Below are 22,872 nucleotides of genomic sequence, written 5' to 3' on the forward strand. Positions count from 1 at the left end.
AGAGGTGAGGTAGATTCTCCTCAGTATATACACTCAGAGGTGAGGTAGATTCTCCTCAGTATATACACTCAGAGGTGAGGTAGATTCTCCTCAGTATATACACTCAGAGGTGAGGTAGATTCTCCTCAGTATATACACTCAGAGGTGAGGTAGATTCTCCTCAGTATATACACTCAGAGGTGAGGTAGATGCTCCTCAGTATATACACTCAGAGGTGAGGTAGATTCTCCTCAGTATATACACTCAGAGGTGAGGTAGATTCTCCTCAGTATATACACCCAGAGGTGAGGTAGATTCTCCTCAGTATATACACCCAGAGGTGAGGTAGATTCTCCTCAGTATATACACCCAGAGGTGAGGTAGATTCTCCTCAGTATATACACCCAGAGGTGAGGTAGATTCTCCTCAGTATATACACACAAAGGTGAGGTAGATTCTCCCTCAGTATATACACCCAGAGGTGAGCTAGATTCTCCTCAGTATATACACCCAGAGGTGAGGTAGATTCTCCTCAGTATATACACACAGAGGTGAGGTAGATTCTCGACTGTATATACACAGAGAGGTGTGATAGCATCTCCTTAGCATATACACAGAGAAGCATTAGATTCTCCTCAGTATATGCACAGAGAAGCGTTAGATTTTCCTCAGTATATACACATAGAGGTGAGGTAGATTATACAAATAATTTCCTTAAGCTTTATGTATCACAGATTTTTTCAAGCTTAGAATTGAATACTCAAGTTGTGACCCCTTTACTTTTCCTATGTAGGACCTCAAGAATGGTCATTGCAAATTTAACACTTGTACGACACTGGGAAGTTACATAACATAGGGGGTCACTTACTTTTGCACTTAGCATTGTATAATCAAGTTGTGAATGTTTTAGTTTTCCTATTTAGGACCAAAATAATGGTCATGCCAAATTTTATGTTTATACGACACCAGGAAGTAAGAGAGTTAGTGGCCAGTCAGTGAGTGTTTTCATATATATATATATATTAGAGATGAGCGAGCACCAAAATGCTCGGGTGCTCGTTACTCGGGACGAAATCATCGGGCGACCCGAGCATTTTTGTATTTCGCCGATGCTCGCTAAGGTTTTCATGTGTGAAAATCTGGGCAATTCAAGAAAGTGATGGGAACGACACAGCAACGGATAGGGCAGGCGAGGGGCTACATGTTGGGCTGCATCTCAAGTTCACAGGTCCCACTATTAAGCCACAATACCGGCAAGAGTGCCCCCCCCCCCCCTCCCAACAACTTTTACTTCTGAAAAGCCCTCATTAGCAATGCATACCTTAGCTAAGCACCACACTACCTCCAACAAAGCACAATCACTGCCTGCATGACACTCCGCTGCCACTTCTCCTGGGTTACATGCTGCCCAACCCTCCCGCACGACCCAGTGTCCACAGAGCACACCAAAGTGTCCCTGCCCAGCCTTCAGCTGCCCTCATGCCACACCACCCTCATGTCTATTTATAAGTGTGTCTGCCATGAGGAGGAACTGCAGGCACACACTGCAGAGGGTTGGCACGGCTAGGCAGCGACCCTCTTTAAAAGTAGTGGGGCGATAGCCCACAATGCTGTACAGAAGCAATGAGAAATCCAATCCTGTGCCACCTCCATCAGGAGCTGCACACGTGGGCATAGCAATGGGGAACCTATGTGCCACACACTATTCATTCTGTCAAGGTGTCTGTATGCCCCAGTCAGACTGGTAATATGTACCTTAACAGTAACCACGTTGGTGGTAATGTGGTGGTTACTGCGGACCTAGTAGCACGGTTGTATTTTGTTGGTTTTCGGAATGTGGCCAGGATTAAGTGGGCCGTGGCGGGGGGATGGTGGGGGGCTCTCTTGTTGTGTCGGTAAAGGTGAAATTCTTGGACTGCCACCAGACGAACCAATGCAAAGGCATTTGCCAAGAATGTTTTCATTGTTGGAGGAGGAGGGGGATGTTTTTGAGGCACTACGTGTCCTCTCCACGTGTCCGTGGTTATATGCACCTTAACAGTAACCGCGTTGGTGGGAAATGGCCTCGCCGCCATCATGTCTTTGTGAAGCCTCTGTTTCCACACCCCAGAGACATACCATTAGCAGCGGTATAGGCAGAGCCCATAATTCGTAACATTTCAGCCGTAGCATTAGGACAGGCCCCACTAACATATCACTAGCAGCATTATAGGGGGAGCACAGTATTAGTTCCATTTCAGTAATAGTAGCACTCAAGACAGGCCCCAGTAACAATTCCGAAGCAGCAGTATAGTGGGAGCGCAGTCTTCGTTCCATTTCAGTAATAGTAGCACTCGACAGGCCCCAGTAACAATTCCGAAGCAGCAGTATAGGAGGAGCATAGTCTAAGTTCCATTTAAGTAATAGTAGCAGCCTACACAGGCCCCAGGAACAATTCCGAAGCAGCAGTATAGTGGGAGCGCAGTCTTAGTTCCATTTCAGTAGCTGCAGTATAGCCAAGGCCCAAGTTACATTTATGTAGCTAAAGTGTAGGCCAACCCCACACACCTTTCTGTACCATGAGTGCAGGCGAAGAACATAGAAATTGCTATGATTACACTGTAGGTGAGGGCCCAAAACAATTGGTGTACCAACAGTACTAATGTACCTCAGTAAAAATTGGCCATGCCCAACCAAGATGGCAGGTGAAACCCATTAATCGCTTTGGTTAATAATGTGGCTTAAGTGGTAACTAGGCCTGGAGGCAGCCCAGTTTAACGAAAAATTGGTTCAAGTTAAAGTTCCAACGCTTTTAAGAGCATTGAAATGTATAAAAAATTTTTAGAAAAATTATATGAGTGAGCCTTGTGGCCCTAAGAAAAATTGCCTGTTCAGCGTGATTACGTGAGGTTTCAGGAGGAGGAGCAGGAGGAGGAGGAGGAATATTACACACAGATTGATGAAGCAGAAATGTCCCCGTTTTGGATGGTGAGAGAGAACTATGCTTCCATCAGCGGGTGCAGCCTACGTATTGCTTAGGTATCGCTGCTGTCCGCTGGTGGAGAAGAGAAGTCTGGGGAAATCCAGGCTTTGTTCATCTTGATGAGTGTTAGCCTGTCGGCACTGTCGGTTGACAGGCGGGTACGCTTATCTGTGATGATTCCCCCAGCTGCACTAAACACCCTCTCCGACAAGACGCTAGCCGCAGGACAAGCAAGCACCTCCAGGGCATACAGCGCGAGTTCAGGCCACGTGTCCAGCTTCGACACCCAGTAGTTGTAGGGGGCAGAGGCGTCACGGAGGACGGTTGTGCGATCGGCTACGTACTTCCTCACCATCCTTTTACAGTGCTCCCGCCGACTCAGCCTTGACTGGGGAGCGGTGACACAGTCTTGCTGGGGAGCCATAAAGCTGTCCAGGCCCTTAAAGACTGTTGCACTGCCTGGGCTGTACATGCTGCTCGATCTCCGCACCTCCCCTGCTACCTGGCGCTCGGAACTGCGCCTTCTGCCACTAGCGCTGTCGGATGGGAATTTTACCATCAGCTTGTCCGCCAGGGTCCTGTGGTATAGCAACACTCTCGAACCCCTTTCCTCTTCGGGAATGAGAGTGGGAAGGTTTTCCTTATAGCGTGGGTCGAGCAGTGTGTACACCCAGTAATCCGTAGTGGCCAGAATGCGTGTAACGCGAGGGTCACGAGAAAGGCATCCTAACATGAAGTCAGCCATGTGTGCCAGGGTACCTGTACGCAACACATGGCTGTCCTCACTAGGAAGACACTTTCAGGATCCTCCTCCTCCTTCTCCTCCTCCTCCTCCTCCTCCTCCTCAGGCCATACACGCTGAAATGATGACAGGCAAGTAGCATGGGTACCGTCAGCAGTGGGCCAAGCTGTCTCTTCCTTCTCCTCCTCATCCTCCTCATGCTCCTCCTCCTCCTCCTGAACGCGCTGACATATAGACAGGAGGGTGCTCTGACTATCCAGCGACATACTGTCTTCCCCCGGCTCTGTTTCCGAGCGCAAAGCGGCTGCCTTTATGGTTTGCAGGGAACTTCTCAAGATGCATAGCAGAGGAATGGTGACGCTAATGATTGCAGCATCGCCGCTCACCACCTGGGTAGACTGCTCAAAGTTTCGAAGGACCTGGCAGATGTCTGCCAACCAGGCCCACTCTTCTGAAAAGAATTGAGGAGGCTGACTCCCACTGCGCCGCCCATGTTGGAGTTGGTATTCCACTATAGCTCTACGCTGCTCATAGAGGCTGGCCAACATGTGGAGCGTAGAGTTCCACCGTGTGGGCACGTCGCACAGCAGTCGGTGCACTGGCAGATTAAACCGATGTTGCAGGGTGCGCAGGGTGGCAGCGTCCGTGTGGGACTTGCGGAAATGTGCGCAGAGCCGTCGCACCTTTACGAGCAGGTCTGACAAGCGTGGGTAGCTTTTCAGAAAGCGCTGAACCACCAAATTAAAGACGTGGGCCAGGCATGGCACGTGCGTGAGGCTGCCGAGCTGCAGAGCCGCCACCAGGTTACGGCCGTTGTCACACACGACCATGCCCGGTTGGAGGCTCAGCGGCGCAAGCCAACGGTCGGTCTGCTCTGTCAGACCCTGCAGCAGTTTGTGGGCCGTGTGCCTCCTATCTCCTAAGCTGAGTAGTTTCAGCACGGCCTGCTGACGCTTGCCCACCGCTGTGCTGCCACGCCGCGCGACACCGACTGCTGGCGACGTCCTGCTGCTGCTGACACATCTAGATTGCGAGACAGAGGTTGAGGAGGAGGAGGGTGCTTTAGTGGAGGAAGCATACACCGCCGAACATACCACCACCGAGCTGTGGCCCGCAATTCTGGGGGTGGGTAGGATGTGAGCGGTTCCAGGCTCTGACTCTGTCCCAGCCTCCACTAAATTCACCCAATGTGCCGTCAGGGAGATGTAGTGGCCCTGCCCGCCTGTGCTTGTCCACATGTCCGTAGCTAAGTGGACCTTGCCACTAACCGCATTGGTGAGGGCGCGTACAATGTTGCGGGAGACGTGGTCGTGCAGGGCTGGGAATGCACATCGGGAAAAGTAGTGGCGACTGGGAACTGAGTACCGCAGGGCCGCCGCCGCCATCATAGCTTTGAAAGCCTCCGTTTCCACAACCCTATACGGCAGCATCTCAAGGCTGATAAATTTGGCTATGTGGACGGTTAACGATTGAGCGTGCGAGTGCGTGGCGGCGTACTTTCGCTTGCGCTCCAACACTTGCGCTAGCGACGGCTGGACAGTGCGGTGCGAGACATTGGTGGATGGGGCCGAGGACAGCGGAGGTGAGGGTGTGGGTGCAGGCCAGGAGACGGTAGTGCCTGTGTCCTGAGAGGGGGGTTGGATCTCAGTGGCAGGTTGGGGCACAGGGGGAGAGGCAGCGGTGCAAACCGGAGGCGGTGAACGGCCTTCGTCCCACCTTGTGGGGTGCTTGGCCATCATATGTCTGCGCATGCTGGTGGTGGTGAGGCTGTTGGTGGTGGCTCCCGGCTGATCTTGGCGCGACAAAGGTTGCAGACCACTGTTCGTCGGTCATCAGGCGTCTCTGTGAAAAACTGCCAGACCTTAGAGCACCTCGGCCTCTGCAGGATGGCATGGCGCGAGGGTGCGCTTAGTGGATTATTGGTGGATTATTCGGTCTGGCCCTGCCTCCACCCCTGGCCACCGCACTGCCTCTTGCAACCTGCCCTGCTGCTGCCCTTGCCTGCCCCTCTGAAGACCTGTCCTGAGTAGGCGTTGCACACCAGGTGGGGTCAGTCACCTCATCGTCCTGCTGCTCTTCCTCCGAATCCTCTGTGCGCTCCTCCCTCGGACTTACTGCCCTTACTACTACCTCACTGCAAGACAACTGTGTCTCATCGTCATCGTCCTCCTCACCCACTGAAAGGTCTTGAGACAGTGGCCGGAAGTCCCCAGCCTCATCCCCCGGACCCCGGGAACTTTCCAATGGTTGTGCATCAGTGACGATAAACTCCTCTGGTGGGAGAGGAACCACTGCTGCCCAATCTGAGCAGGGGCCCGAGAACAGTTCCTGGGAGTCTTCCCGCTCCTGAGCATGTGTCATTGTAGTGGAGTGAGGAGGCTAGGAGGAAGGAGGAGCAGCAGACAGAGGATTCGGATTTGCAGCACTGGACGGCGCAGAACTCTGGGTGGATGATAGCTTGCTCGAAGCACTTTCTGCCATCCACGACAGGACCTGCTCACACTGCTCATTTTCTAATAAAGGTCTCCCGCGTGGACCCATTAATTGGGCGATGAATGTGGGGACACCAGAAACGTGCCTCTCTCCTAATCGCGCAGCAGTCGGCTGCGACACACCTGGATCAGGAGCTCGGCCTGTGCCCACACCCTCACTTGGGCCTACGCGTCCTCGGCCGCGTCCACGTCCTCTAGGCCTACCCCTACCCCTCAGCATGCTGTATTACCAGTGATTTCCAAGCCAGGAAAGAAATTGGCGCAAGCCTGCAGCCAAAATAGAATTTTTTCCCTTGTTTTTCAAAGGACAAGCCACACTGCGTGTATTCAATGAATACTACTAAGTGTAATAACTGTGTTGTGGCCCTGCAAATGTGTCAGAGAACTGCAGTGATGCAAAGTTATTCGCTACAGCAGATCAGGGATTTCCCATGCAGGAAAGAAATTGGCGCAAGCCTGCAGCCAAAATAGAATTTTTTCCCTTGTTTTTCAAAGGACAAGCCACACTGCGTGTATTCAATGAATACTACTAAGTGTAATAACTGTGTTGTGGCCCTGCAAATGTGTCAGAGAACTGCAGTGATGCAAAGTTATTCGCTACAGCAGATCAGGGATTTCCCATGCAGGAAAGAAATTGGCGCAAGCCTGCAGCCAAGATAGAATTTTTTCCCTTGTTTTTCAAAGGACAAGCCACACTGCGTGTATTCAATGAATACTACTAAGTGTAATAACTGTGTTGTGGCCCTGCAAATGTGTCAGAGAACTGCAGTGATGCAAAGTTATTCGCTACAGCAGATCAGGGATTTCCCATGCAGGAAAAAAATTGGTGCAAGCCTGCAGTAAAACGTAGCTGGCTGCGTCTGATTTTTTTTTAACGTTCTGCACGCAGCACACACGTAGCCAGAGCCCTGAGGACTGTCAGAGGCAGGCGAAATAGAATTTTTTCCCTTGTTTTTCAAAGGAAAAGCCACACTGCGTCTATTCAATGAATAATGTATGTCTTCTGGCCCTGCCTACACAATTCTATCCCTGTAGTATTAATGCCGGGTGCAATGGTCTGCACAGCCGTTTTTGAGAAAAAAAAAATAAAATGCAACACTGCTAACAGCAGCCTGGACAGTACTGCACACGGATAGATGTGGCCCTAGAAAGGACCGTTGGGGTTCTTGAAGCCTACACTCACTGCTAACACTCTCCCTGCCTAACCACCACTTCTGTCCCTATTGCAGGGCGCAATGCTCTGCAGATCCAATTTTGAAAAAAAAAAAAAATAAATACAGTGCTAACACAGTACTGCACACTATTAGATGTGGCCCTGAGAAGGACCGTTGGGGTTCTTAAAGCCTACACTAACTCCTAACGCTCTCCCTACAGCAGCTCCGGCACCAGCACTTTCCCTCAGCTAACTGAGTCACAAGGCATCTGAGGCGAGCCGCGGGAGGGGCCGACTTTTATACTCGGGTGACATCTGATCACCCCAGCCACTCACAGCAGGGGGGTGGTATAGGGCTTGAACGTCACAGGGGGAAGTTGTAATGCCTTCCCTGTCTTTCAATTGGCCAGAAAAGCGCGCTAACATCTCAGAGAGGAAACTGAAAGTAACCGGAACATCGCGTGGTACTCGTTACGAGTAACGAGCATCCCGAACACGCTAATATTCGCCCGAGCATCAAGCTCGGACGAGTACGTTCGCTCATCTCTAATATATATACATATACACACACACATACATACATACACACTAGCTGATATACCTGGCTTCGCCCGAGTTAATTTAGTACAGGTGTTTGCATGTTGTTTGCAGGGAAAATGAAGTCATAGTTACTTGAAAACCAAGGAATAAAATATGTATACACATATAGGAGTGTTAGATTCTCCTCAGACTGTATGTAGCAATGTCCCTCTGCAGAATGTGCAACCCCTACCACTCTACTCACATTTTACTTTTAAAGGTAACGCCCCTTTTTATTCAAATTTATCCCCAGACTGGAGGTTGCAGCCCCTTCTTAGCCTTAGAGGCTCCATCCCTGCAGTGCATGGCCGCTTCCTTATGTACTTTATAGGCTTTCAGTATATACTCAAAGAGGTGAGGTAGATTCTCCTGAGTATATACACACAGAGATCAGTTAGATTCTCCTCAGTATACAAATCATTTCCCTAGGCTTTATGGTTTCTGAGAAAAGAACTATGTAATGTATGGCGGCTTTTCAGTTTTTCAGGCTTAGAATTAAATATTGAAGTTGCAACCCCTTTGCTTTCCCCATTGGGACATAAAGAATGGTTGTGGCAAATTTCATGTTTGTGCAGTTCAAACGTGTGTTATTAGTTACATTACATATGAGGTCACTTACTTTTGCACTTAGAATTGAATAATCAAGTTGCCACCCCTTGACTTTTCCTACTTACAACCCAAAGAATGTTCATGCCAAATTTCACGCTTGTACTACTCCGGGAAGTAATATAACATAGGGGGTAACTTATTTTTTGCACTTAACATTGAATAATCGAGTAATGACTCCTTTTCCTATTTTGGACCTAAAAAATCGTTGTGCCAAATTTCATGTTTGTCCGCCATCGGGAAGTTAGAGAACTAGTGGCGAGTCAGTCAGTCAGTGAGGGCTTTTGCCTTTATACATATAGATTCTGGCTGAATAAGGGAATATACAGCTGAAAACCCCGACAACACAGACTCTTCTCTACATGTAGTCTCACCTGGGGGGTCATCTGTAGGAATCCCCACCTTACACGGCTGATACCCCATCACATGTGTCTCTGTAGCATCAATAGGGATCAGATCTTCCTCCGGTTTCACCAGCTGTGAAATAAATATTGTAAAAGTCATCACACAGTTGGAGAAGTCGTGTGGAAGGTTTTATATGGCCAGAAAAGGTCATTAATTAGTATGAGGAGTCGGAATGACATGACAGCATTAGTGATCTGGGCCAAATAGCTGCAGGTCTCCTGTATAACTCCAACCTGTTCTTTCTTTATTCCAATCAGAAGTCTCCAGAACCAGAAAATAGTGATAAGATGCGGAGATCTAGTGTCTGCGGTGGCTGTAATCCTGCCATCTCCAGCTTTCTCATTACACAAGAATCAATTATATAATAAGACTAAGCACAAGACCTTCCCAGCCGTCCTACAGACCAGAGGGAAGATTTCATGAGACCTTCTCTCCATCTACCTGATCATCCTGTGGAAGAAGAGGCCGGGGACAACTCTCCGCTGCTGTTCTCTTACTGGATCTACCTGCAGAAAACACAGACAGCCACTGAATTTATTCTCTACATACAAATAATAAAGGCCGTGTGGATTTAGTCCTGTCTATTACCTGGTGATAGGGGGGGTTGGTGGTCCTCCATCATGACATCCTTGTACAGATCCTTGTGTCCTTCTAAATACTCCCACTCCTCGATGGAGAAATAGACAGTGAAGTCCTGACACCTTATAGGAACCTGACAACACAATGATACCGTCATCACCCAGACACGTTATACCGCCATAGCATTACTGTATAATGTCCCAGCATTCCCAGCAGCATCACCTTTCCAGTCAGCAGCTCAATCATCTTGTTGGTGAGTTCTAGGATCTTCTGCTCATTGATCTCCTCAAGTATCAGGGGGTGAGGTGGAGGCCCTGTGATTGGGCTCAGGGGTCTTCCCCATCCATCAGACTCTGGGGCCTGACAACCATCACTAGAAGTCTTCTTCACTACGGTGTAATCCTGTTTATGGGGAGATACATCCATAAATATCCCTGCAGACATTTCTAGAGTCCTCCCAGTCTGGTCCGGCAGTTATGTCGGCTCTTCACATCTGTGTTCATCAGTTCTGTTGCTCTGTGAGGGCACGTTTATATATTGCTATATGTTTTTATATCTTTATACCTGCGTGCAAATTCTATGCAATGCTTTGTGACAAAAAACCTAATATTCAAAATATGTAATATGCATTCTTAAAAAATCATATCACATACGGCAAAGGCTTCTGCAAGACGGAGAAGACTGGGTCTTGGAAAATTACAAAGAGGAACAAGATAGAACAGCGATTAGCTTGGCAGTTTAAGGAACTTGCAACATCTTGCTCGAAGGACTGAGGAGAAAAAGAGAAGTGTCTGCTATGAATAAGGAACATGTGATTGATACAGCCGCCTGTCTGATTAACTTTTGCTATGGACAGTATTATGGACATATATGGTGATGCTATATATCTGGACCAATGAGATGCTATATGCTTTGTGTAGCAACAGGAGGGTATAAAGCCCTGTGTAAGCCAGTAAAGTGTTGGCCATTACTCCCGTACAGGGAAGCATACCAGACCTGTGTGTGGTGTTTTTCCTTTACCGTCGACAACGGGACATTAGGGTGGTGTGAGACGGTGACCGGCAAGGTGCTGGAGGGCAGGTATATTTCGCCTAGGATGCTCTCCTATGCTGCTTTGGGGAGCGCTTGGGCAGATACGTGCCACCGAGCAGCCTGGGCTCGGTGGAGGAAGCCGGCAGTATAGTGTTAGTAGCATTAAGCTACTAACACGTTGTAGCAAGTAGGTGGCTCCAAGCCGCATAATCCGGGCCGGCTTTTCCTGGAGTGACCAAAGTGAAGGGTGGAATGGTCACTCCCACGTACCAGGTGAGGCTGGTACCAGGCCATATAAAGCCTGGGCCTACAGGGCCTAGGAGAGAGCTGAGACCTTTGCAGGTCTGAGAGTCCTGGCTGGCTGTGTGCAGGAGCCATTTGTTTACCAGTACGTAGACAGGGACGCTCCTTGTTTAGTAAGTGCTCGGACGAGCAGGATTTACGTTATGTTTGCCTGATGTTAAGGGCTGTATTTTGCTTTTGTTTGCTTGGAAATAAACCCAGGCAAAGCCTGGACTAAAGACTTTATCCTATGTGTCACTGTCTCTGACTGCTTATGCCCAGGTTGCTACCGATCCTAAACGCTAATCCCTCACAGTGGGTTTTGACTGATGCTGTACTGATTGATTACCCTGACAGTTCTATTCTGTTGGCTCTTCGACATTTTACCAGCTGCAATAGTTTCCAGCATTCCGGCCGTCTTCACACTTGGCTGCAGCATTTACAGTACAAGCCATGCGGGGGAGATTTATAAAATGTCTTTCACGCGGTGCCGGTATTTTCTGTAACAAATCTACTTAGTCTTTGAGAACTGCGGCAGATTCTAAATCCGCAGCGAGACTATTTATACTACGGATTTATGCTGCGGATTTTGAACCCCTGAAGAACAAAGGATAAAATCCACAGAAGTTTGTCAAGTAAGTCCGCAACATAATACGAGCCATTTAGGCCACCTGCACATGAACGAATTTGCATTAAGGACTCCATGGCCGATGTCTGCACCAAATACCATCCATAGCATACTACGGAAAAACGCTTTTTCCTGCACACTTACGGAAACAAATTGCGGTTTTCACAAGCGGAGGAAATATCGCAGCACTTTTCATTTTCGTGGGATGTTAGCATGGATGGCTTCCATTTAAGTCAACGGAAGCTGCTCGACCCGTGGTCCATCCGCAACTGACATTGCAGGCATGTCACAGATTCCAATTCATCACCTAGCGACGGTGTGGGGGAAAAAAATTGAGAAAAAAAAGCTGTACAGCGCATGTCCGACAGCGAGTCGTGTGGACCATCCGCAGTATAGATGAAGAACAGAATAGACAGGTACGAGCAGATGCCGGCCGGGTACAGGGTCAGAGTCCCCTGTGGGCTACTGCATACAGAAATCAACCTCTTTGTGTGCAGGCGGGCTTAGATGTGGATTTGGCCCCTGCGTATTTACTGCATAATAGCTGCAAGCTACCACTGTGGAAAGCCCATAGTAATCATGCTTCATGTGAAGGTGGCAGAAGGACTGAATTGGTATTAAGTCCTCTGACGTAGATGTGACCAGAGACTGACATATATAAGAATGATGGAACGTGGGGGCGTGGCCTGCGACCAAGATGGACGGTCGCACCTAAGTGAAGCTCCCCAGGGGATCCTCTAAAATCCTGCCAAAATCCTGGCCTAATTCGCTCCACTCACCTCCCTGAGGCACCGACGGGACCCACACACCCTGCTGCAGCTGCGGAACGGGGGACAGCGGCGCCTCCGAGACCCCACCGGACGGCGGGAACCTCGGGACGCAGCGCGGGGGTGACCGCTCGCCAACGCCCTGCCAGCACTCTCAGCCGCGACCCGGCGACGCTGCGCGCCAGAGCCTCCAGACCCGCATACCCCCGCTACACCATCGGGACCAGTCCCCGGCACCTGAAGCCGGCATTGTAATAGACCGCGGCTCTCTATTATCGGCAGCGCGAACGGCCGCACCGGACCACACCGCCCAGCCCCCCCGTGATCAGTGAGGACACACACAGCCCTAGACAAGGGCCATCCCCCGGACCCCGACGAGACATCTCAGCAGATGCGCTGGGGAATTGTTGTCCTGCTGACGGATTCCTCCTGTCGCGTCCCGCTGGCGGAGCCCCGGGCGAACCCTCTCCCTGCGAGTCCCGATCACACTGCGTGCTGGCCTTCCTCCCGTGCCGGACAAAACTCGTCAGACCAGCGGCACGCCGACCGGAGCTGCCACGTTGCTGCACTGTGCCAGCCTGCTCGCCAGCACACAAGAGCCGCGGCAAATTTCTCCCACCGTTGAACCCCTGCTCCGGGAGACCACGAACTGTGAGTAAACCCTGGTGGGTCACTACCCGGGAGGTCGACATCCCTTAGGCTAGATTGGAGGAGGGGGGGGGGGGTCACCCAGCACACTGGGAGCGTCCCCCGGACAAAGCCCCTGGCAGGACACCCCCTAGGATAGCAGAAGCCATATCGCAGCCCCCCACAAACCCGGGCACCCGAGACAACCTCTGATAAACGGCGCAAAAGAGGGCAGCGGAAATAACTGGTCTGTTAAGGCATCTACCTGCCTGGGGCCCGAGGGCTACCCCCCTGGAGTCACCACAGGACCCCCACCGAACCTCAGGGTCCTAGACTTCGCACCTCCTTCAAACACCACCTCCTGCCAGACTGACTGGACTGTAATCCAGCCCCCTATACAGCGCTCTAGGGCCCACATCCCACACCCCCAACGACTGACCGCAACCAGCTAACACCGCTAGGTGTCTCAAGTCACTCAGCTCTCCAAAACATCACGAGCAGAGCTCCTCTCCAGCCCCATACATTCTCTCTCAATATCATCGCGGAGCCACACTCCTACAGCCTCAATTATCCTCCCCGCTTAATATCTGTTCAACATGAGTACCCGAGCCAAGGGCAGCACTGCAGCCGAAAAACTTAAAGAATTCTCCCGGACAGAGACACCTGAACATACACCACGTCCATCGCGAACCACCCAGGCGAGGGAGAGCGAAACAGACCCGGGGCAGTCCCCAGAACCCACTATGCGACAACTTCTTGAAGCTATCAATATCTGCAAATCGTCCCTCACGGGCAAAATAGACGAAATCAAAGCGGACGTTTCCCTGCTGAGGCAGGACTTACAAAATATGCGAGGCAGAATGAGCGAGATGGAAGACCGCGTTTCTAATATTGAAGACTCCCTGAGGCTACTCCCGGCAGCAATACACAAAGCTACTAAACAGTCAGAATTCTGCCAGTCCAAGATGGACGACTTAGAAAATTGCCTCCGCCGTAACAACCTACGGATAATCGACTTGCCAGAACGAGCAGAGGGTTCCCAACCGGAGACATTCACTGAGAACTGGCTAAAATCTATACTGAGGAACGACATTTTCTCAGCCTCCTTCACCGTGGAGAGAGCCCATCGTGTCCCAGCCAACACCCCCCACCCCCCCGCGCCCCTTCCTGGCAAGGATTCTAAATTGCAGAGACCGTGATGTTGCACTGCGTCAAGCCAGACTTAAAGGCCCACTCAAATACAACAATTCGGTGATCTCCATTTTTCCTGATTTTTCCGCGGATTTACAGAAGCAAAGAGCCACCTTTATAGAGGTCAAGAAAAAATTCAAGGACAGAAACATCCCTTACTCCATGGCCTACCCTGCCCGCCTGCGCATCGTAGCGGACGGAAAAGTCCTCTTCATGCAGTCAGCAGCCGAAGCCATGGAGTGGCTCCATATGCATCCCATACCATCCGCGGACGCTGGATCCTAAATATGTTGTAGCTATATTCTAAATCTTATTTACAATGTTATTTTTTATAATTCCCCTGGCCTACTGGGAACACGTGCAATTAATATTTAATAACTCCCATATCGGGACCTTAACACATAATAAATAAGACGCAAAAATCATTAGACTCAGTCGGTGCCACTATTTCCCTTAACGCCATAGGAATTTCCCCTACTGGTAACAACCGTTACTCTCTCGTTAGAGCGTAACTTAAAGGTTTTTTTTTTGTCTTGACATTCCCGTCATAACAGTTAAACGGAATGTCACATGTTAAATGTTTGTGTGATTATAGTTCATTTTTTGTTAAATTCCCGGAGAGTCCGCGCTGGTGCCATTATTTTACTATTATACGCAAAATATCGTCGCTCTTAAACACCCTATTTGTGAATTACTGTTCTATACCACTTAAATGACGTTAACATGTCTCAGTTGGAATGTGAGAGGCCTGGGCACCACCGCCAAGCGCAAAGCTGTGTTCTCATACATCAAACAATTTAACCCTCACATTGTATGTTTGCAGGAAACTCATCTCACTACAGAAAGAGCTGAATTCCTCAAAAAACCTTGGGTCCAATGGGTAAGCCACTCTTTTCACACCTCCTCCTCCAGGGGGGTATCACTCCTTATCCACAAAGCAGTAAGATGGAACCCAATTAGCACCCGTAGAGACCCTGAAGGGAGATTCATTTTCATATATGCGGAAATAGATTCTAAGCCCTATACCATCTTATGTATATATAACCCGCCCCATAACAATCTATATCCCCTACAAGCGGCCATAGCATTCGCCAACCAATACCCCCTGGCAAATGTCATCTGCATGGGGGACTTTAACCAAGTAATGGACTCAAATATAGACAGGTTCCATACATCTTCCACAGCCCCTACCACAGCTAAATCCCCCCTGCAACAGCTAACTGATAGTGTGGGATGGGTAGATTTCTGGCGCATCAATCACCCCACTACCCATGAGTACACCTGCCACTCCTTGGGACATAACACCCTGTCCAGAATTGATTATATATTCGGCTCCCCATCTCTAGCAATTCACCTCTCCAACATAACACACTGCCCGCGAGGCATCTCGGATCACTGCCCGATACTATTATTCTTAAAATTCCCCCAATATAAGATCATCCCCACCTGGAAAATACATCCATTCTGGCTTAAACTTATCGATACCGACAACCAAACACCCGACCACATATCAACCTTTCTAGACGTCCACAACAACAACACCCACTATGCCCTGAAATGGGATACCCTCAAAGCTTACCTCAGGGGCTGTCTTAAATCTGCCATCACCCACATTAAAAAATCCACATCCCAGTCCGACCGCGATATTGAGGCCCGGGCTGTGGAGGCGGAAAAACTATACATTTCTGACTCTACAGACTCCAACAAGGTAGCATGGCTTGGCATGTCCCGCCTGCATAAAATTCAAATCCACGAAAAAACCAAACGCAAAATATTCTTCACCAAACAATATTACTTCGAACTGGGGAATCAATCTAGCCACCTTCTGGCTAATCTCATCAGACGGGAGGGCCAGTCCAACACTATCCTTAAAATCCAAAATCTACAAGGTGAAACGCTCACCGACGCCCAGTCCATCACAGAACGATTTAGAGAATTCTATGCCAATCTCTACAGCTCCTCTACTAACAAATCCATTACAGACACCCTCAGCTACCTCCAAGATCTGGTATTCCCAACACTCAATGCCGACCAAATAGCGCTTCTAGAGGCCCCAATTTCCCTAGAAGAAATTCAACAAACCATCCAAGATATGGCACTGAACAAATCCCCGGGCCCGGATGGCCTTCCCATTGAAGTATACCAAAAATATAGCGAACATCTTACCCCACTACTGCACGAAACATTACTCCAGGCCCAACTAGGCAACTCCCTTCCCCCCTCATTTTATAAAGCCACTATAATCGTCCTACTAAAGCCTAACAAAAACCCGCTAGACTGTAGCTCCTATCGACCCATTTCGCTAGTCAACGCAGACTATAAAATTCTAACCAAAGTCCTAGCAACTAGACTAAACCAAGTCATTCTCTCCATTATACATCCAGACCAAACTGGCTTCATGCCAGGGAAGTCTACAACGATCAACATACGCAAAGTCCAGACCGCCATTCAGATTGGTACCAAATTTAACATGCCCTGGGCCCTCGCATCACTGGACATGATGAAAGCCTTTGACTCCCTGGAGTGGAGCTTTCTAGAGGCCTGCTTTCACGGCTTCGGTTTCGGTCCCCAGTTCATACAATGGATCAAGATTATATATAAATCCCCAAGAGCCAACGTGGCGGTGAACGGTATCCCATCGGCCGACTTCCCACTGACCAGGGGCACCCGTCAGGGCTGCCCACTATCCCCGGCTTTATTCGCCATAACGGCTCTGGCGATTCGCTTGAGATCCACTCCCGCCGTAACCGGAATCAGGTGGGGGGGGCCTGGAGAGTAAGGTGGGCCTTTATGCGGATGACACGATCCTTTTCTTATCAAATCCCGAAACCTCCTTCCCCCAGGCCTTATACCCCATTGACAAATTCGCCCAATTTTCAGGCCTACAAGTTAACTGGTCCAAATCCACGATCCTATACATGGACCATAACCCTGTGATAGATCCCTCAGTAGCTAGATATGGCCTGGCAGTGGTGTCCACATTCAAATATCTTGGGATAAACATAACCCGAAACCACAACAAGGCCCTGGAAGAAAACATTAACCCTCTATTTGAAACCATAAGACACAAACTTAAAGGGGTTGTCCCGCGCCGAAACAGGTTTTTTTTTTTAATTCAATAGGCCCCCCGTTCGGCGCGAGACAAACCCAATGCATGTGTTAAAAAAAAAAACGTGTAGTACTTACCCGAATCCCCGCGCTGCGGCAACTTCTTCCTTACCTTACTAAGATGGCCGCCGGGATCTTCACCCACGATGCACCGCGGGTCTTCTCCCATGGTGCACCGTGGGCTCTGTGCGGTCCATTGCCGATTCCAGCCTCCTGATTGGCTGGAATCGGCACATGTGACGGGGCGGAGCTACGATGACGATGCGGGACCAGCTCTCCGGCACGAGCGGCCCCATTCACAAGGCAGAAGACCGGACTGCGCAAGCGCGTCTAATCGGGCGATTAGACGCTGAAATTAGACGGCACCATGGAGACGAGGACGCCACAACGGAACAGGTAAGTGAATAACTTCTGTATGGCTCATAATTAATGCACGATGTACATTACAAAGCGCATTAATATGGCCATACAGAAGTGTATAACCCCACTTGCTTTCGCGGGACAACCCCTTTAAACAATGGTCCAGGCTGCCCCTATCAGTTGCAGGACGCATAAACCTAGTCAAAATGGCAATACAACCGAAATGCCTATATATTTTACAGCATATGCCTGTGATCATCCCCAAACGGTACTTCCAATTCCTAAACTCCCACATCTCCTCATTCATATGGGGCTCATCGAGGCCCAAACTAAGTTTAATGTCACTACAAAGACCCAAGAACCAGGCTGGAATGTCCCTCCCAGACCTAAGACTATATTACCTAGCTGGCCAGCTTCGCAATATCCGTCCGTGGTTCCAAAATACAGGAAAACCCACCACAGACCAATACCTTGAACATCAAGTGAAAGGCAACAATCTGTTAGTGTATTTGGAGTTCCCCGATTGCTCAAACCCCTCCGATTTATTACCACTCCACAGACTGGCGCTGAGTGTATGGAGGGAAACAAAATCGATCCAGAGATTTGATGATACGGTATCCGATCTCCCTCTCTGGAATAACCCAGGCCTGACGGCTCTGCAGTCAGCCCAGACCCCCTATACTGGAAGAGCCTGGGGGTCGTTTCGCTGAGAGATGTATACACAGACTGTATACTCCCTACATTCACCCAGCTGCGCGACTCAATACAATCCCCACACCTCCAGCTGTTCAGATTTTTTCAACTCAGGCACGCACTGTCCACCCAATTCCCCCCCAACTCTACTCAGTAATCCAATTTTCCTAAAATTGGAATCCTTAAATCCCAGGGACCCAAGGGCTTGATTTCGGCACTCTATACACATCTGCTCTCAGCCAAAATAAACCACAACCCGCTTCCAGTCTTTAATAAATGGACGCTCTCCATCCTATCCCTCACAACTGATGATTGGACAGACATCATGGAATCCCACCTGTCTGTCTCTCCTGCCGTGAATAATAAATTGATCCAACTTTATATAATCCATCAAGTTTATCTCACCCCTAGCCGATTACACAAAATGGGCAACGTCCCCTCAAACTCATGCCACAGATGTCACCAACCTGGGGCGAACTTTTGGCATTTAATCTGGGACTATCCACCAATCAACAACTTCTGGTCTGACATTACCGCCTTTACAAACTCACTTTTACTATCCCCTTTCACTATATCAATGGATCCCAAAATAATTCTATTTGGCCTACTGCCGGAAGATCAATGGCCCAAATATACACGCACCTTCCTCAGGAAAATACTGTTCTTGGCCCGCAAGGTGGTGGTACTACATTGGATGGCTGCAGACCTACCCCTATTAACACAATGGATAAAACTAATAAATGATGTCATTCCCTATGAAAAAATTATCTATAAAAACAGGGGATGCCCGAATAGGTTTCAGGAGATCTGGGGCCTCTGGCTCACCAACCGCTACACTTTATCATCAACCTGATCTTTATCCGGGCTCCTACCCTTCTCCTCCCCTCTCTATATTTAGCAACTCCCTCATTCCTCCCCACATTCCATTCGCATTTCTGATATACTCCCCATTTTTCCGTCAGGCGTTGAGCGGCTGCCCGGCGCGGGCTCTCCGGCACTCCCTCCCCCTTTTATTGTTATTCAGCTGTTCAACATGAAACCAAGCAAAGCAAAAAAGCAATGCCTTATTGACCAGTTTATGCAGGTACAGATCAGTACTAGGTGTACTTGTACGCATATATTTTACTCGCATAGAAATACTCAATGCCATGTATAACGCTTTTTTCCAAACAAGTATGCTCTGTACCAAGATTCTTGTATTCTGTTAAATGAAACACAGTTTAAAAAAAAAGAATGATGGAACGTGACGTCATACTCAGAATCTTTCACCCACTGACATACCATTCATGGTCGCAGGGGTCGCAATAGCGATGCGGTGCCTGCACAAAGCGGGCCCAGAGGCCACCCTCCGCCATATACAAATGCACATACAGTGCATTACTGGCTTGTCGTACTGCCAGCCGCGTGATTGTTACGCTGCGGCAGACAGTGCGAGTCAGACAACAGCAGAGCAGACGAGGAGGAGGGAGGAGGAGAGAGGCAGGCAGGCACATGATGATGTCATACCCATGCACTCCTGCACAGTGTACAGCATCTCTGTGCCTGCTGGTCTCCTCACACAGAGAACTGGTCCGGGGTATGTACCTATCTGTCTCTCTCATCTATCTAACGACCTATCACTCTCATCTATCTATCTACCAAGCTTGCTCATCTACCTACCTATCTATCTCTCATCTAGCTACCTACCTATCTCATCTATCTACCTACCTCATCTATCAACCTACCTATCTCTGTCATTTATCTGTTTACCTACCTCTCTCATCTATCTCTCCATCTACCTACCTATCTCTCTTGTTAGCGCAATCCTCGCTATTCGATATACGGTGGGTGCCATATTAGATAGGAATAATGTACAGGCCTGGAGACCCTTTTAAAAGAGCATACGTCTAAATCATGTGTGCCAAGGTTCTCCTTTTATTTAGGCGGGTAAAAGTTTATATAAGGTTTTAAATCAGAAAGTTAGGTAATTTAGGATACAGTTACATGATTTTGTGTGCTGGTAGGTCATTCTCATAGGGAGGTATTTGTGAAGTAGCTGTGAGATCATTTACCCGGGAGGAGCTTCCCTTGAGCATGCTCTATTCATTCTTGACTTGTTGTCCGAAGGAAATACTTCCCGTGTTTCTCTCCAACCAGCCATTTCCTGTCCCTTTACACAAAGGCATTCCTAGATAGGTTTTTAACTGGTTAAAAACCAGTTTGATCATTTTTTGGACACACAGCACTGCTCCTTCAATTCTCGTGGGGGGTGGGGGGGGGGGATGTTCCCTTCCCCCAGAGGATTAGATTAGAGACACAATATAGCATCTTCATAGCTTATAAAAATACAGAAAATACAGACAAGATGGTGAACCTCTCAGCCATCTACCACACTCTCATCTACCTACCTCTCTCATCTATCTATCTACCTTATCTGTCCATCACTGCTATATAGTTATGCATCTCCCTGTATAGACTATATATAATTGCACATTTTGCACACAATTAAAAAATGCATCAAAAACACCTGCAGTTTCTTATAGTGTATGCGGCATCTTAAAAACGTATGTGGTCTTTGAATACCGCATGCAGTTTTTTAAAATGTATTCTTTTATTTTATTTCAAAAGTATAACAAAAAACATGAACACACCCTAAGGCCGCTCTCACACATGCGTTCAGGAAACGCAGTTCTAAATTGTGGCATTTTTACTGCAAGTTCTAGCGGAGTTTTTGAACGCATGGTACAACATTTGACAGCGCTTCTAAATGCACCCCACCATTGTGATGCGTGAGGAGGTACGTTAAAAAACACAAAAATAGAACAGACAGCTCTCGAAAATCGCGGCATTAGGAACACTGCATTCAAGCTCAGGTCTGAGTAACCCCATTAAGGTCAATGGGAGCATTGTACGGTGGTTAGCATGACGCTCGGGCGCCGTGCTAATAGCGGTAAAGAGCCGTGTGAGAGAGTGGCCCAAGGGGCTACAAACAAGTTTTCCTGTAGTGCAGGATTTAGGCATGGGTACAGGGGGTGGGGGAGGCCCTGAGCTGAACTTTTGCACCCGGGCCCCTAAGCCTTTAGGTACGCCCCTGCTCTCACCTCTCCTGTAAGCTGAAAGAGTATCTCTAGGGTGAGGGTGAATAAACTCTCCGCCATCTTGTCCCGGTTCCTCTCCATCCTTGTCAGGTCAATCAGTATAATTATCTGATATAGAAGATATCAGCCGAGGATCCTGAAAAGGAAGAAGACGAGACAATGTAACATCATACAAAATCTGCTATAATAATACAATTACCGGGCATTCCCCCCTCTTCCCTTCCGCACCTCCGCTGAGCCACAACACAGCCCCCTCCACACCCCACTGCTCGGCCCCCACTGCTGACCCCCAGTTCATTAGCACCATTATCAGCCATCTTCTGTCTTCCTGACTGACAGGACTGCCACACAGCGCCACGCTGTTCACAGCATTACCTGACTTGTCCCACAAGTTACTGAGAGGTTATTGGGGCAGTGTCAGGATGGACAGAGTGTGCAGGGACTAGTCGTAGCTGGAAGAATTCTTCATGGCGGTCTGGGCCCAAAGAAAGAAGATAAATGGATGACCACAATCAGAGTACACATCACCTGTGATCACTGGAGGTAACTGCACTGTAATCACTAATACTGGAGGTAACTGCACTGTAATCACTATCTCTGTACAGCTGGTATGTTTTAGAGCTCTACCATCACTCTGAGGGGATCAGTAAGCTTCCAACACACAAGGATACACGGAATACAAGAACTTCTTAAATGTATGCATTTCTCCTCATATCTACATTAGTTAATCACATTGCAGTAAGGCTACATTCACACGAGGAGCTTTAGAAGAGGTTTTGGAGAGTCTGTGAAGAGCAGCATTTAAAAAACAAAAACACCCCAAAAATGGTTAAAAAAATAAAGCATGGGGGGCGTGGCCAGCTAATGAAGGCGTAGGACACATCTCTGCTCGGCTCCAGCACCCGGTCCTAGTTATCCTTAAAGGGGTTGTCCCGCGACAGCAAGTGGGTCTATACACTTCTGTATGGCCATATTAATGCACTTTGTAATGTACATTGTGCATTAATGATGAGCCATACAGAAGTTATAAAAAGTTTTTTACTTACCTGCTCCGTTGCTGGCGTCCTCGTCTCCATGGTTGACGTCTAATTTTCGGCGTCTAATGGCCAAATTAGACGCGCTTGCGCAGTCCGGGTCTTCTGCTCTTCTCAATGGGGCTCGGTGTAGCTCCGCCCCGTCACGTGCCGATTCCAGCCAATCAGGAGGCTGGAATCGGCAATGAACCGCACAGAAGCCCTGCGGTCCACGGAGGGAGAAGATGCCGGCGGCCATCTTCAGCCGGTAAGTATGAAGTCACCGGAGCGCGGGGATTCAGGTAAGCGCTGTGCGGATTTTTCTTTAGGTCCCTGCATCGGGGTTGTCTCGCGCCGAACGGGGGGGGGGGGGGGGGTTTGAAAAAAAAAAAACACCGTTTCGGCGCGGGACAACCCCTTTAATGCAGATGACCCAGACCCGGCTTTTAACGAACATGCCGAGGGCGAAGAAGAGGGGAGCATCACAGACCTCCCTGGACGACCCCAGAAGAAATATAACCGTCTTCCTGAGAAGAGCAGAGTCCCACGCGGCGGCTCCCAAGATGGTGCCCGCAGCACTTCCAGCGCAGCAATCAA

General features: G+C 49.0%; 1 pseudogene; it reads right to left on the bottom strand.

Moving 5' to 3' along the window:
- Window positions 1–22,872, bottom strand: part of LOC136624334 (zinc finger protein 665-like) — a 330,544-nt pseudogene that overhangs the window by 283,987 nt on the left and 23,685 nt on the right.

This window comes from Eleutherodactylus coqui, chromosome 4 (assembly GCF_035609145.1).
Source record: "Eleutherodactylus coqui strain aEleCoq1 chromosome 4, aEleCoq1.hap1, whole genome shotgun sequence".
NCBI classification, from domain to species: domain Eukaryota; kingdom Metazoa; phylum Chordata; class Amphibia; order Anura; family Eleutherodactylidae; genus Eleutherodactylus; species Eleutherodactylus coqui.